We start from the raw sequence: 17,435 nt of genomic DNA on the forward strand, positions 1-17,435 counted from the left end.
GTCTGGTGGTTTGGACTGAGCTTCTGTGGAAGATATGAGGCATTGCATGTGTCTAGAGCTAGATGATGTGCTCTATGAAAGATGTTTGACCGATATTGCATGTGGACCTGTGAAATGTTGATTGCGGATGCACACTTGGTTGAGCAAACTCTATTCTAACAGTACACATCTTGATGTTTTGATTTATGTTTTTATGTACATGGCAACCATATGACATTGACATGGCATTTTGGTATGCTCCATACGTTTCATTTGGATGTTTCATTTGTGTTTTTTTGGTACATGATGGCCACATGATGTGCAGATGACTTTGATTGGAGCTTTCCTATGTAGTTAGATTATGTTGACACCATTAGCTTGTGCGTTGATTTTTGTGAGATAACAAAATCGTTAAAGTGATGGAAATAAGAGTTTATGTCAAGGAAATCCCATGTGGGAGCCCAAGAAAGGATGTACAATTTTTTTTATGAAGAGGTCTACAAAGGAGACTCTTGCAAAATTTTTAAAAATCGTGTTTTATGTACAAGCTCAAAAATACATACAAATGGTCTTTTGATAAAGTTTCATTTTGCAAAAGCATAGACATGCTTCCATATTTCTTAAAAGTGTTTCGGATTGAACTATGAGGTTTTGAGTTTAGTTGGAATTAGGGTTGCAGAGAAACGCACACAGCTTGGAGAAGACAAAGGAAGCTCAAGGCACACAATAGTGAGTTTGTTACTTAGTGTGCAATGGAAAGATAGATTGCGCTAGGATGAATGGACGTATATACAATGCACGGGGGGAAAAACCTCCTAAAAAAGTGCCCCGATGGTTGTACTGTGTTCACCCACATCACTACCACATGTATATGGTAACAAATCCCCCTGGAGTGATGCGATGAACGAGAGTTGGCACATGAGTAAAGGGAAGTGACATGCCCTGAGGACATGATCAATCCACAAAGAGGAGTAAGCTCAAAGCTTTGCGAAAAGCTTCGAACTTCTCACGAGACAATACCTTTGAGAAAAGATCTGCAAGGTTGTCCTGTGTTGGCACATAAGCCAAGCCGATCTCTCCTGCTGAGAGCCTCTCCCTGACATAGTGGTAATGCACCTCAATGTGATTTATGCGAGCATGAAAAACTGGGTTCCTCGCAACTGCCAATGCACTCTGACTGTCAGTGTAGATAGTGTTGGCAGTGTCCTATCCAACACCCAAATCAACCATAAGGCGTCTGAGCCATACACACTCAACCGTAGCTATGAAGACTGCCCTGTACTCAGCCTCACAACTCGAAGTGGCCACAGTAGGTTTCTTCTTGCTCAACCATGATATACATGAGTGTGAGTGTAGATAGTGTTGGTAGTGTCCTGTCCAACACCCAAATCAACCATAAGGCGTCTGAGCCATACACACTCAACCGTAGCTATGAAGACTGCCCTGTACTCAGCCTCACAACTCGAAGTGGCCACAGTAGGTTTCTTCTTGCTCAACCATGATATACATGAACTGCCAAGCATGAAACAAAAACCACTTTTGGACACTCATGTGTCAAAACAACCAGCCCAATCTGAGTCTGAAAAAGCATGTAAGTCTGGCGGCAATGATCCCCCCTTGGGATAAAACAAGCCAAGATGTAAAGTGCCACTAAGGTAGTGAAAAATCCTATTGACAGCCTGCCAATGCTTAGACCCTAGGCTATGCATAAATCTGTTGACCTGTGAGACTGCAAACTAAATATTTGGCCTCCTGTTGCATACATAAATGAGACAGCCAATAGTAGTTTGATAAAGAGTGACATCATCAGGATCACCAGCATCATGTAGACTTAAATTCAAACCTGTTTCCATGGGAGTGGAAATAGGTTTGCAATCCTCAAGTCCAAAGTTACATAGCAATGTCTTTATGTAACTTTCCTGACACAAGGCAATACCACCATCACACTGCTTAAATTGTATGCCCCAGTAATCAACAGCCCCAAATCTTTCATCTTGAAAGTAGCATTCAAATCAGCCTTAAATTCAGCAATATGTCCCTCATTGGGACTAGTGATCAGCAAATCATCCACATAAAGAACAATAATGAGAAGTACATCGCCCTCACGCTTTACATACAATGTGCTTTCTACTGGATTGTTGCGAAAGCCTCATTTCACCAAATGAGTGTCAGCTTTCTCATACCAAGCACGAGGAGATTGCTTCAACCCATACAAAGCCTTCTTACATCTGCACACTTTGTCCTCTTGTCTTTTCTTGACAAAACCGCGAGGCTGATTGATGTACATCCCAACCAAAATGAGTTGCCAATGCACATAGAATACAGATAGTAGTCATACGACAAGTGGGAGCAAAAGTTTCTTCATAATCTATGCCTTTTTGTTGTGCATAACCCTTTGCAACAAGTCGAGCCTTATGGCGATCGATCTCACCATCCGGCTTGCGTTTCAACTTGTAAACCCACTTCGTACTAATGGCCTTTTTTCCAGGAGGCAAATCACATAAAGTCCATGTGTCATTTTCTATAAGTGCATCATATTCTGATTGCATATGGCAGCCATCCAATTTTTTGAATTCTATGCTTCATCAAAAGAGAGAGGTTCCTCAACATCATGTAAGATAGACACAACCAAAGCATAACAATCTGATGCATAAGATGCATGGCAAGAGCCTGAACGAGTTCGACTAGACAAAGGTGCATCCAATTTACTGTCACGCAATGTATGCACCAACCATTTTGGCATACCTCTAGCCTGCTCATTTTTAGCCCTTTCCTCATCAAGTACATCATGTACATCTGCATCAGTATAATAGGCTGATTTGTAACATTTTTAGACACCCCCATAGGCTGTACATTTGCCTCATTGGAATTTACATTCGTATTTCCATCATTGAAAAGAGGCAACAAAGTGTCATAAATGTCATGTGAGCTTACATTATTGTCTCTAGTACATGATAGCAAGGGCTGAATAAAATCTTCCACAAACACTACATCGTGTGAAACTAGAATACGCTTTGTTTGCGGATGATACAACCTGTAACCATTGCTTTCAGCATTATAACCAACAAAAATACATTTGACAACCTTATCATCCAATTTTCTACGCTATGTTTGTGGCACCAAAGCATATACCAAACAACCAAAAACACGCATGTGCTCAATAGAAGGCTCTCTATCATGCCATGCTTCATATGGAGTAATAGAATGCAAAGCTTTCGTAAGACACCTGTTAAGTACATAAGTGGCACACATGAGGGCCTCAAGCCAAAAAGGAAGGCTGCAAAGGTTGACTTTTGACCATACATTGTGCCCTTTTCGTAAGTGACCTGTTTTTCCTCTAAGAAACACCATTTTTTTGAGGTGTATAAGGCACTGTACATTGGTGTTTTATCCCACGACTAGCCAGAAATGCATTAAAGTCATGAGACATATACTCCCTGTTCGGGTATAAAGCCCAATGTGGTCGCCCAGGTAAGTGGGCAGGCCGCCAGGTATGTACACATATTCTTTTGTTAAAACCTAATAAGAACTCACTATGCTCTACACAACACAGTAGAGCGAGTTCACCATATCGTCGGTTGCGACTGCAAGTGCTGAGGATATAGACACTCCCAGAGTGTTGATTTGTGGCTGTCTACACATCGAAGGATGGCTCACAGTTCTCGGAGGCGTGTCACATACGACACGGACGCATCTACACACAGACTGTAGGTGACATCCACTGGTTCATCAGGTAGCTTGTGTTTTCTGCTTGGCGTGTCACATACGACACAGGCGCATCTACACACAGACTGTAGGTGACATCCACTAGTTCATCAGGTAGCTTGTGTTTGCTGCTTGATATTCCAGATTTCATCCTGACATTGTAGGTACTTCCACATGGGATGTATTGTCAGAGATGATGTATGTCTGTTGAGGGTTTGCTGGCTGTGAGTCACGCAGCAAACAACCGCCGCAGCGGTTACAGCATATAGTGGGTAATTTGTGGATGTATGACTTTGTGGGAAGTCTATGTATTGTCAGATTTACTGCAGCCTTTGTTGAGGGTCGAGTGAGGTTTTATTGAGCTGGGGGATTCTCGAATGTTGAGATCCTTTCGGTGATACAGGTCTTGGAGCGATCCTTCGAGCACCCTTAGATAGGCAGCTAGGATGTATTGACTGTGAGTTAGACAGTTGGGATTGCATCTTTGCTTTATTGCCGTTGAGGCATTGTCGCAGTCTATGCTTACAGGACAGTGACAGGACAGTCAGAGACAGTACAGGTGCAGGACAGGTTTACCCACAGCTTACAGTGTCAGAGAGACAATGTTTTTTTTTTAGTTGTTTTTTGGTCTGTTTTTGAGTATACCAGAGCCATTTTACAAAGGAGACTCTGCCAAAATTTCAGCAGAATCTGAAGCTTTCTTGTTTCATTTGACAGGTTAATATTGGTTCAGAGGTCAGTTTACAGGGGAAACTCTGCCGAATTTTTCCCAGGAAAGTAAACTACTGTGAAGCGTAGCTATGGCTGGATCACAGGACACTGCTCTTTACAATATCAAGAAGCTGGATGGAACCAATTTCCCATTGTGGAAGAAGCAGATTTGGCACGTGTTGGTACAAAAGAAGCAGATAAAACCTATAAAGCTCAAGGGGATAAAACTAGAAGATATGGACGAAGATGAATGGAGCGAAATGGATGAATTGGCACTTTCTACCATTATGCTGACTTTGGCAGAAAGCGTTTACTTCAATGTAGCAGACGAGATGTCGGCTTATCGAGCATGGTTAAAGCTGAGTGATCTTTATGAGAAGCAGAGTGCAGCTTCACAGGTATACTGGCTTAAGAAGCTTGTTGACTTGAAGATGAAAGAAGGGACACCTATGTCCAATCATCTGAATGAATTCAACACAATCTATAGTCAGTTGTCAGCTCAAGGTGTCAAGTTTGATGAACCTGTTAGAGCTATGTTCCTGTTGATCACATTGCCGGAAAGTTGGGACACTTTTCGCACAGCTTTGAGTAATTATGCACCTCCAGATGGTTTGAACATAGCAGGTGTAGAAGGAAGTCTGCTTACTGAAGAAACCAATAGAAAGACAATGGACAAAGGCAAAGGAACAGCCTTAGTTGTCAGGGGAAGGACCAAAGAAAAGTACAAAGGCGGAAAGAGGAATCAGTCTCGTAGCAAGTCCCGCAGTGCTAAAGGCAAGAGTGACATAGAATGCTACCATTGTGGCAAGAAGGGTCACATGAAAAGAGAATGCAGAGAATGGAAAGCATAAAAAGGCAAAGAGAAAGCTGAAGACCATGGTGAGAAGAACAAGTCCTCAGTGAAGATTCAAGAAATAAATGTGACAAACACTGTTGCAGACGATGACAGCCTAGTGTCAGGAGACATCTACTTCTTGAAGAATACAATGGACTCAGCTCTTCTTACAGCATCTGATGGAAATGCACTGAGTGACTGGATTATAGACTCAGGGACATCACTTCATGTGTCTCCAAACAAGGAGTGGTTTACCTCTTATGTGACCACTAAAGATCATGTTCGGCTAGGCAATGGGCAGACATGTGAGATCTTAGGTGTTGGAGATGTTCAATTGAAGTTTCAGAATGGCTCTTCTTTCACGCTGAAGAATGTGAGACATGTTCCCGCAATTACAAAGAGCTTGATCAGCACAGGTTTACTTGATGATGCTGGCTACGTCACCACTTTTGGACAGAACATGTGGAAGATATCCAAGGGTTCTATGACAGTAGCACATGGAGTAAAGTCTGGAGGACTTTACATGCATTATGTATCAAATGTCTCTAAAAATGTAATGAATGTAACGAGCAGCCGAACGTTTCTTTGTGGCATAGCCGGTTTGGACATATGTCCAAGAAGGGAATGGAAATCTTTTCTCGTTCTGGTTATTTGCCTGGCTTTTCATTTAATGATTTTGAATTCTGTGAACATTGTCTGTATGGTAAGCAAACACAGCAGCCACATAAGCATAGAAGCAGTAGAAGAGATACACAGTTGGCACTTGTTCATAATGATTTGTGTGGACCTATGCCTAACTTATCTCTAGGGGGAGCTTCTTACTTTATGACATTTATAGATGATTACTCGAGGAAAGTATGGGTTTACTCTCTCAAGCACAAGATGAAGCGTTTAGTGTTTTCAAAACGTTTGTGACACTTGTGGAGAATCAGAGTGGCAAGAAGCTTAAATGCTTACGCATTGACAATGGTGGAGAGTATGTTTCAAAGGCCTTTCAGGACTTTTGTGAGTCAAAAGGTATAAAACGTGAACTTACTGCTCCTTACAATCCTCCTCAAAATGGTGTTGCTGAGAGGATGAATAGGACCATACAAGAGAAGGTCAGAAGTATGTTGTCTAATGCACAGCTGCCAAATGGGTTTTGGGCTGAAGCTGTATCAACAGGTGTGCATCTTGTAAATAGATCTCCTAGCAAGGTTTTGCAGAAGGATTCAGTGCCAGAGATGGTATGGTCAGGCAAAATGCCCTCATACAAGCATCTCAGAGTCTTTGGCTGTGAGGCATATACTCACGTTCCAAAGGAATTTAGGAACAAACTTGAGCCAAAAAGTAGAAAGTGCATCTTTCTAGGCTATGGTAATTATGGTGAGATGGGGTACAGACTTTGGGATCCCGAATCCAAAAAGGTTGTCCACAGCAATGATGTTCACTTTAATGAATCCAAATATCATTCTAAACCAGAGAGGGTTGAGGAGATTAGAAGAGTTGTCTTCCAAGAAGATGGACCTGCACGTGCAAGACAAAATGTCGGGGCTCAAGAGGAGCAAGGACAGGATAGAGTGGAACCACAGGTTGTGGCTGAGCCTGAGCCACCTATTGTGCGTAGATCTGGACGTGTCACGCGACCTCCTGATAGGTTTGTTCCATCTATGAACTATGTCATGTTGACTAATTGCAATGAGCCTTCATGTTACAAGGAAGCAGTGCAAATGAAGGACTCCGGGAATTGGCAATTGGCCATGCAGTCAGAGATGACAACTCTGCATAAAAACAAGACATGGAAGCTAGTTAAATTACCACAGGGCAAAAAGGCTCTACCTTGTAAATGGGTTTACAGGTATAAGATCACCGCTCATGATAGTCAGCCAAAGTACAAAGCAAGGCTTGTTGCCAAGGGCTTTAAGCAAGAACAAGGCATTGACTTTGATGAAGTCTTCTCTCCAGTGGTCAAGATGACTACATTGAGATGCTTTCTTGCATTGGTTGCCATATTAGATTTGGTGTTGCACCAAATGGATGTCAAGACAACCTTCTTGCATGGTGATTTAGATGTGGAAATTTACATGCAGCAGCCAGAAGGGTTTGTTGAGAAAGGCAAGGAAGATTGGGTATGCCAGTTGTTAAAGAGTCTTTATGGCTTAAAACAATCATCGAGGGCATGGTACCATAAATTCCACAAGTTTATGCTTTCTCAAGGCTACAAACGTAGTGAGTTCGATCACTGTCTATATACAAAGAAGGCAAAGGATGGTAGTTGGCTGATCCTTATTTTGTATGTGGATGACATGTTGATTGCTGGCAAGCACTTGGAAGAAATTTCAGCTTTGAAGTCAAAGATGGCAAAATCGTTTGACATGAAAGACATGGGTGAGGCAAGTCATATCCTTGGTATGCGCATTGAGAGAGACAGATCAAAGAAGTTGATTTGGTTATCTCAAACAGAGTATATTGACAAGGTTTTGCAACGTTTCAATATGGAGAAGGGAAAGGCATTGAGTGTTCCATTGCCACCATATGTGAAACTTAGCAAACAAGATTGTCCTGTGTCTGAGGAAGAACAGGCTGAAATGGATAAGATTCCGTATGCGTCTGCAGTGGGTAGTTTGATGTATGCAATGATTGCTACTCGCCCAGACATTGCATTTGCAGTGGGAGTAGTAAGTCGATACATGTCAAACCCAGGCAAGAAACATTGGGAGGCAGTGAAAGGAATATTGAGATACCTGAAAGCTACAAAGAGTATGCGTATATGCTATGGGAGTCAGGAGCTAAGTGTAAAGGGTTTTACAGACTCAGATTATGCAGGTGACTTAGACAACCGAAGGTCTACGTCAGGGTATGTCTTTACATTGGCTGGTGGAGCAGTATCATGGGGTTCTAGATTACAAGATTGTGTTACTCAGTCTACTACAGAGGCTAAATATGTTGCAGCATCAGAGGCATGCAAAGAATCAATTTGGCTTAATCGACTAGTAACAGATTTGGGAATCAAAGAAGAGATGCCTGTGTTATATTGTGATAGTCAAAGTGCTATACAATTGGCTCGCAATCCAGTTTATCACTCAAAGACAAAGCATGTGGATGTGAAGTATCATTTCATCAGGGAAATGCTCGAGGATAAGCAACTTCAGCTTGTCAAAGTTCACACCACAGCAAATCCTGATGATCTACTTACAAAAGGACTTCCCTCAGAGAGCTTTGCGCATTTTCGCAAGCAGTTAGGTGTAGGGTAGTACATCACTTCTCTACATCTCTTGTATATTAGCTTGTATAGTAGCTTCTCTCACACTTAAAGTACCACATTGGACTTTAAGTGGGAGGTTGTTGGGGTATAAAGCCCAATGTGGTCGCCCAGGTAAGTGGGCAGGCCGCCAGGTATGTACACATATTCTTTTGTTAAAACCTAATAAGAACTCACTATGCTCTACACAACACAGTAGAGCGAGTTCACCATATCGTCGTGCTCTTCTTCTCGCACTCTCTCTCGCGTTGCACTTTTGCTCATACTCCTTCACTCCCCTCCTCGATCGAAACGGAGGGTGGCCATAGTACATTTGGAGACATTTTCAACCATAGCCAGAAATTGTTGGAAGCACATAAAAACTTCGGACTTCGCTTTAAGCGGAAATACCCATGCATGCTTGGAGTAATCATCAATGAAAGTCACGAAGTAAAGGTAATTCCACAAGGACGGGGTTTGCATGGGCCCACAAACATCACTATGCACAACTTGCAACCTGCATCTTCTTTTTTCCCTTATCACCAGAATTTCCAGACGAATTGCTGTCAGTAGAAGCATTAGGAACAAAAAAATTTCCACTCGTAGCAGAACAAAGTGGCTGCATTGCTGCTACCACCCTTTCTTTGAGAAGCAATAAAAGCATGTTCAACTGCACGCTGCCTAGTCATGTTTTTTCTGGAAAGTGACTCTTGCAACAACAATGTGCATAATGCATCAAACTTGACAACTTCAGGATTTCCTTGGGTCATAAGTCTCCAAGTACTTGCAAAAGTCTGGTAAGAAGCTAGTAAGGCATCAAGAATAGTCTGCAGAAGGAAACTGTCTAAAATGACTTCACCTGCAGAAATAAGTTGCTCATTGATATCCTTGACACCAACAAGGAAAGTGTCCATATCATCTTCCTTATGCATAATCTTCGATTCCAGCTCTTTACGCAGCAAAGCAATTTTTGCCTCATTACGGCTTGCATAAAGACCAGCCAAAATATCCCAAGCCTGTTTAGTAGATTTTGTTTAACGAATGTGAGGAGTGATGGTGCGCTTCATACACAACACAATCAACGCATGAACCTGTGCATCCTTTACATACCAAGAGCTTGTTCTGCCATAGGCAAAAAACCTCTAATAGCAGCAATCCTTGCAGCAAAACCTGCAACATCCTCAACATCGCCTACATCCTTAGAACCAGGACGTACATCAATGCCCTGCACATTATTCCATACGCCCTTTGACATAAGAACATGTTGCATCATACAAGCCCACATAGGGTAATTGTACCCATCCAACCTGTTCTCAGCAGCAAACATCTTGAACACCTCTGTGTTGTTGTCGGCCATGGTAAATGTTGTACCTGATGTGTAAACTACCCAAAAAGAGGAGAAACAGAACCGGAACAACACGTGTTATATAGCACAAACCATAGAAGACTGTAAGGCACTTGTTATGCAAAAAACGGCACTAGCAAAAATTCTGCACAAAATGCCAAAATTGCATGTGCAGACCTGCTTGTAGTGGAAACGGAGGTTGAAATGAGCCCGAATCAAATATCTGAGCATACTCGGCTCTACGAGCTGATCCGAAATATATGTCGACGTGCGAACGCTTGCCGAACCTCACAGAAATCGAAGAAAGTGAGCAGGCGTGTGTTGGAGTAGCTGGTGACTAAGCCCGGGAGGACGCAACTTGCTGTGATACCAATTGGAATTAGGGTTGCAGAGAAACATACACAACTTGGAGAAGATGAAGGAAGCTCAAGGCACACAACAGAGAGTTTGTTACTTAGTGTGCAATGGAAAGATAGATTGCCCTAGAATGAATGGGCGTATATACAATGCACGGGGGGAAAAACCTCCTAGAGAGGGAAAAAATGCCCCGGCGGTCCTAGTGTGTTCACACACATCACTACATGTCTACCACATGTATATGGTAACAAGTTTTTTCACTACACAATGATACTTAAAGATATCATTAGTGTAAAATCAAGGCTCAAAAGCTCGAAAAAATGGTTCCAATTGTAAAAGCTCGACACTGAAAGCTCGCAAAAATAAAATCCTAGTCTACTTGAATATGATTGCACTCATTCACCTGCACAATTTATTCTTGAGCTTTAGCCACTTCGTTGTTTTGATCCCTTGATTTCTTTTCCTCCTGTTTTGTATGTATAGGTTCTTTGAAAAATTCACCCTGCGTATTTACTTCATGCAAGGCATCTGCAAAACCCAACTTTTCATACATAGCTTTAACTATGCCTTCATCATTAGCTTGTAAGAAGGTAGCATCCTGTACAATACACTCATCAATCACACAGCTTCTAATTTTGATCATACTTGTCCTCGAACATCTGCGTAGTTTGGTAGACTTGGACTTTGTTCTTGATAGCTTACATAATGCTCATAACTTACTTGTACAATAGCTTCTTTGAAGTATTCCCATTTGTCATTGTAGGCTTTGGTAACTTCTTAAATCTACTCCTTCAAATATGAACTCACTAATTGCTCAAAGGATCTGATCATTAACTCTTTTGGTATCCCTCTTAACTTGGTTTCCAACTCATAACACTCTAGGTAGCCTTCTGGATCATATCCATCGAAGACTCGCCTCTCGTCGTATACCGCATCTAAAGCTGCATCCAAAGCTTTATCCATTTGATTCTTCTTCTTCATGACCTCCATTTCAAGCAGAGATCCTTGAACCAATTGAAGCATCATCAAAAAAATTGGAACTGTTGACTTATCGTCAAAACCATTTGCACTTAACTCTTTAATCAACTTCATCATCTGTTCTAAACTCTCCATCTGCACCTCCCCCCCTGGCTCGATTCGTGTCAGGTTCGCCAAATATGTCAGGGGATATGTGTTCGAAACGTGAGCCGGGAAAACACCGAGCCTCTAGCTGTGAGAGGTGTGAGAGAGAATAAGAACAATGGGTGCAAAAGGCTATGCCAATCACTGTAAACTTCAATTCATCGAGTCAAACTTTAAGTACAACTTAATCCTTAGCCAAGGCGGAATGTTAACAACACCGTCACTTGGATCATTTGATAATGAGGAGTTTAAGCTCCCATTATACAGGATTAATCGGGCCGTTAGCAACACCGGGATTTACCAAGATGAGCATTCAAGTTTAGATTGATGACGACGATGGAAATATCCTACGTGTTGGTCTCCCTTCTTTGGTTGCCAATAAACTATTTTTACTCTATCCCTTGTCAAAGGTCTCAAGAGCTCGTTTTTTCCTATTTGTCTCCTATGATTGACGAACTCGTGGTTCTCTTGCCCAATCGCCAAAAACAATCTTCAACCTTCTTGGCTAATTGTTTTGCTTTGATTGCAGTCATGCCTTATATGTCCTTGGTGCTTTCTCTTTCCCAGCTCGAGAGAGAGAGAAAGAGGGTTTCCTTGCTTTATCTCCTCCTTCCTTCTCTAGGTCGAGAGAGAGATACTTCTTGATTAAGCTCAAAAGAGAGAACAAGAGCTTCTAGCTTGCTCATGCGAGAGAGAGAGAGAGAGAGAGAGAGAGAGAAGAGAGAGAGAGAGAGATTGAGTCCTCTTCTGCTCTTAGTCGAGAACGAGAGAGATAACCTCCTTGAGGTCCAGAGCGAGCCAGAGAGAATGATTCCTCTGCCTTCCTTCTCATGCAATTCCCCGTTTTCCTTTTCTTCCCGTTCATCTTACTCCCGTTCTCCTCCTCATGCCAAAAAATCCCCCTTTTTATAGCCTCCTCTCGTTCTCCCCTCTTAAAATAGGCCCCTTCCTAAGCAACGACGGCGTCGTCGTTGCTAGGGCCGTGGGAAGTGGGTCTTGATGATGTGGCAGTAGGGTTGTTGGGGTTCGCCATTCCGTGCGAGAGCAATACCAAAAGGGGCTCCATGAGGAGCTGAAGATTTTTCTCTTCTTCTTTGCGCTCACCCAAGCTCCCAACCGGCCTACACGAGCTTCCCCCTTCTCCTTTCTTTGCGCTACCCGTTGGTTGACGGCATGGCTTCTTCTTTTTACCTCCTATCCACACACATTTTCCCTGTTTCACCCAATGGGCAGACAATTAATTTTAGTGGCCTTGGGCAGTCGATTTCCTTGGTTGCCTTGGGCGGGCGTCCATCCCTTGGTTTTATGGGGCACCATATTGGGTATACATATCGTGCAAGGCATTGCTAGCTTCCATTTGGTATACGTTCTGGCCAGACCAATGCCTAGCACAACATTTGGTATTTAATGACAATATCATCGTGAATTTTACTGCTCATATCAGCATCTCAGATAATGCCACACACCATCAAGATGCAAGTATAAGTGATTGCATTTGGAGAAATGCCTTCCCTTGCATTTAGTTAACAAGCTAGAGCTTCTTTGCCACAGCCGTGTGGGGCATTCCCCACAACCAATGATCCCTGGGAGACAACATTTTTGAACTGAAGCTCATCAAAAACCTTATGTGCTTCCGTACAGGCACCACATTTAACATATTTAACTCCCAAAGCATGTGTGTCTCCATTAGCAAACTGGCATATAACTCAACTAAAGCATTACCAAGCACGACATCGGTTTCCAGTGTTCCTTGGTTGAAGCTCAAAAATTCCCAGATGGCACACCGATCGAGCCGACCAGACTGGTACGGAATTGGTCCCTGGTGAAATTTAATCTGGCGATATCTTGGTAACTGTATCTCCCATCACTGATTTGAAAAGATGAATGTGCTCCACAAAGTGAGAACTTCAAGACCATGCATTCACTTCATTTCTATCCCCTCAGCTGTAGTTGCCCAATCCGGTACGGATCTGCATCAACTTAAACTTCAAACTACCATAGCTTCTTCACTGTAGCTCCAATCGAGGAGCCATAAAGATAGGCCGGTAGAGCACTTCAAGCACTATACTTCTAGATCATAAACTCTCATATGTGCTCACTTCAAGCATACTCTTTTTTAGAATCATCAAGGCATCTATTGGCCCTTTAAAGCCGCATCTGGCATACATTAACCATTAAGCTAGCTTGTTAGCAAGCCCTGAACACTGATCATTAATTAGGTAAGCTTCAATTAAGTTTGATGTGCATCTTCCTAGTATCTTTCTTAGCATGGGAGCGGAGCTGCACGACAAAGTACATGATTTTTGTCAAACAATCCATAACAAGTCCTAATGTTTTATCAAATGAAGATGGTAGGAATCAAGAAGAGTTAGACTTGTCTAATGTTCTAAATGGATTCCAAGATGTTTTTATAGATGATCTCCCTATGAACTTACCTCCAAAATGAGGGATGATGACCATCAAATAGAGCTCCTACAAAGAAGCTCACCGCCTAACAAGCTTCCTTATCAAGTTTTCCAACCTCGACAAGAGGAGATCATGAGGCAAGTACCAGAATTGGTAGACAAAGGGATGGTGAGGCCTAGCTCCTCTCCCTTTTGTTCTCCAGTCCTTTTACTGCAAAAGAAAGATGGTACATACCGCATGTGTGTAAACTATCGAGCACCAAACCATATCACTATCAAAAACAAATTTCTCGTATCGCAGGTAGAAGATCTATTTGATAAGCTACAAGGTTCGAACTACTTCATTAGGATTGACCTTAAAAGTGGCTATCATCAAATAAGGATAGTGAGTGAAGATATCCTAAAGACCACGTTCCGTACAACGTTTGGTCTTTATGAATTTCTAGTCATGCCTTTTGGCTTGACTAATGCAGTGGCCACATTCAATCGTTTGATGGAGAAAATATTTTATACCCTACCGCAAGTTCACTAGAAGATGATATCATCATCTACTCCAAGTCTGTGGAGGATCACGAGCAACATCTCCAGGTGATCTTTCAAGCTTTTGTTAGGTTTAATGGCCATGTGGCCGACCGCCCATCACTAACTGCTCTACTGACCCTAAGTGTACAGTTATACACTTGTGTGAGCCACTAACACTAAGTCTTGTGTGTATTGTGCTTGTGCGCATATTGTTTACAGAAGAAGATAGGGGGCACTGTGTGTTGGCTCTCCCCCTCCAAGCCGTGTGTGTGTGGCTATGGTGGTGTGAGTGTGCGTGCGTGTGTGTGTGTGTGTGTATTCCTCTTCCCCTTCCTTCGTGCTCCCGGCTCCTCTCCTTCATCTGGTATCAGAGCTTGGGTCTGAGCGGTAGAGACATCGGCATTATCTCCGTGCATCCACAAGCTTCAAGAAGAGCTAAGGCTTAAACCTTAGTGTGCAACAAGAATCGGTTTGCAATCGACTTGCTGCAGATGCTGGAAGCAGAGCAAGCACACAATCGATTTCCGTTTTGTGTGTGTAGGTCAAGCAAAGAGAGGGATCTTATTATGAGCTCCTTGTGTCCACAGATCAACCCACACACACTACACAGCAAGCGGTTTTGCAGAATCAAATTTTGCATGGGTGCATTTTTCGCCCAAAAATCACTTTTTTGGCCATAAATCCTTCAGACATACTCAAATATACGCAACCGAAGACTCTTTTTTGGGGTTTTGGCACGTTTTGGATGCAGAGGTAATGTATTGTTGACCTAATTTTGATCACAATTTTTTTTGCAGCAGTTGTGTGTATTTTGCATTTTGCAAAGGCACGTATTTCAGAGCTTAAATTAGGGCTTCAGATCAGGGTGATGGAAAGCTTTGGAGAGTTGAATCTTCAGCATATTGAGAGTGGATGTATACATGTGTGGACAGCCTAGTTGATTGACAAATCTCTTGTTTGGTCCATAGGTTTCTGGCATCGATTGCATTGGTTGCCATTTGATCTGGCATTACATTGAGTGGTTTATGCTCATTGATTGCAGTTTGTCAGATTGGGCGGTTATGCCTTGATATGGAGATGCTCAATGATGCTTGAGTTGGCTACACTTTATACCGGTGATTTGGTGCAGCTTGAGACTATGGTTTGGCGCAGCTTGCCGATTTACTACCATTATACTGTCGGTTTTTCATAGTGTGCATTGAGAATTCCACACTTTGTTTTGTGGTAGTGTTTGCTCTTGCTTAGAGCATGTTTTTGGTAGTGGTTTTGCTCTCGGGTGGAAGAGTGTATGCCATATGCAGAATGACCTAGTGCATGCAGGCTTAGCATGCGGTAATCTCTTCAAGTGGGAGAGATTTGATAGGCATTGTCTAGGTTCATCGATTACCGCATCTTGCGTGTAGTTTTTTGGATTGATTTGTGAGCAGGTTCAACTGATGTATGCATATGCTTTTGGTGCCTATTTGAGTGCATTGTTAGATCTTGTATGGTATTTGTGGATACTGCCTTTGTACACCCTCTGTGGAGCCACTTTTGGCTTAAATGATAGTCCCGGCCATTTCTAAGACTTGGTCCGGAAGATAGACATTTTTGAGACTTGGCTATATGTTTGTTGCATATCCTACATTGAGAGGGTCATCGTGAGGTTTTTTTGAGCTGGGGTATTCTCAAATGTGGAGATACCTTCAGTGATATAGGTAGCTGGAGTTACCCTTACGTGACCTCGCCATAGGACATGTATAGAGTGGGATAGGTGCTCTTGATGCCAAGTTAACGGTCTATCATCAATGTGACAGTTTATGCACCTCAATTGCTCTCTATATTGTATGACTTGTGGGTGGCATTTCCCTCTTTATGCACTTTGATTGACATATTGGTCATTTTGTCTCTTATATTTTGGTTGATATAGTCCCAAATAGAAACGAGACTCTGTCAAAATTCTCCAAGAATCTTTTGGATTTGTCATAATGTCTACTACCAAGGAGCGTGATATCTATGCCTTGTGGGTGGCATTGCCCTCCTTATGCACTTTGATTGACATATTGGTCATTTTGTCTTTTATATTTTGATTGATATAGTCCCAAATATAAACGAGACTCTGCCAAAATTTTCTTAGAATCTTTTGGATTTGTCATAATTTCTACTACCAAGGAGCATGATATCTATGACATAAAGAAGTTCGATGGCATTAATTTTCAGGTTTGGAAAAACCAAATGCAAGATGTGTTCGTCCAAAAGAAACAGAAATTGCCTATTATCTATGCGGCGTGAACTAAAGACATGAACTTGACTGAGTTTCAAGGGAAGAGCTTGATGAGCTATGCAGGTCTACCATTAGACTGCAGCTTTCCGAGTCAGTATACTTTTCAGTGTTAGAATGTGATACTACCTATGCTATATGGCAAAAGTTATGCGACACTTTTGAAAATATTTACGGCTAGTAATAAAGTTTTCATGATGCGAAAACACTTAAACCTTTGCATGAAGGAGTCAAAAGTGTTGCCGGTCATATCAATGACTTTGACTCTTTGTTTGCCCAGATTCGTGCACAACGAATTAACATTGATGATTCTTCTTGGTTTGTTCGCTGCCACCGTCATGGGATATTTTTTGCACATTTGTCAATAATTTTGCTCTTAATGGTACACTAGTGTAAAATGATGTCACTAGTTCTCTTTTGTCAGAGGAAATGTGTCGAAAGACTATGAGTAGCTTGCATCATGACAAAGCTCATTATGTGCAAAAGGATGATAAACAGCGTAAAGGTTGTTCTTGGCACCATGAATCCAAGAAAGAGGGCAATAGAGATGCGTCAAAAAGTAGATCAAAGTCTCGTGGTTGTCACAATATACAATGCCATTATTGTGATAAGTGTGGTCACATAAAGAAAGGTTGTCATGCTTGGAACCATGACAAGGGCAAGGATCATGATGTGAAAGATGAAAATCCAAAGAGTTCTATTAAGATTTGAAAGGGTGGTGGTAATGTGTGTGCTAGTCTCCACCCAACCGTGCTATCTTATAGCCTCCCCCTAGCGTACACATTGTTCGGTCGTGCCGGTGGCCTTGCCCGTCGGACCCATGTCCTTACAAGATTAAAGAACTGAAGATAGCTCAAGATGACAGTGATGTGCAAGACATTAATGTGTTGATTAAATATTCATATGTATTTTATGATGCACGAGAAACTTTGACTTTACAAAGTTCTATGCCAGTTGAACTACTTGTTAGTGGT

The sequence above is a fragment of the Adiantum capillus-veneris genome, chromosome 23 (genome assembly GCF_014529385.1).
Source record: "Adiantum capillus-veneris isolate H3 chromosome 23, ASM1452938v2, whole genome shotgun sequence".
In the NCBI taxonomy this organism is placed as follows: Eukaryota; Viridiplantae; Streptophyta; class Polypodiopsida; order Polypodiales; family Pteridaceae; genus Adiantum; species Adiantum capillus-veneris.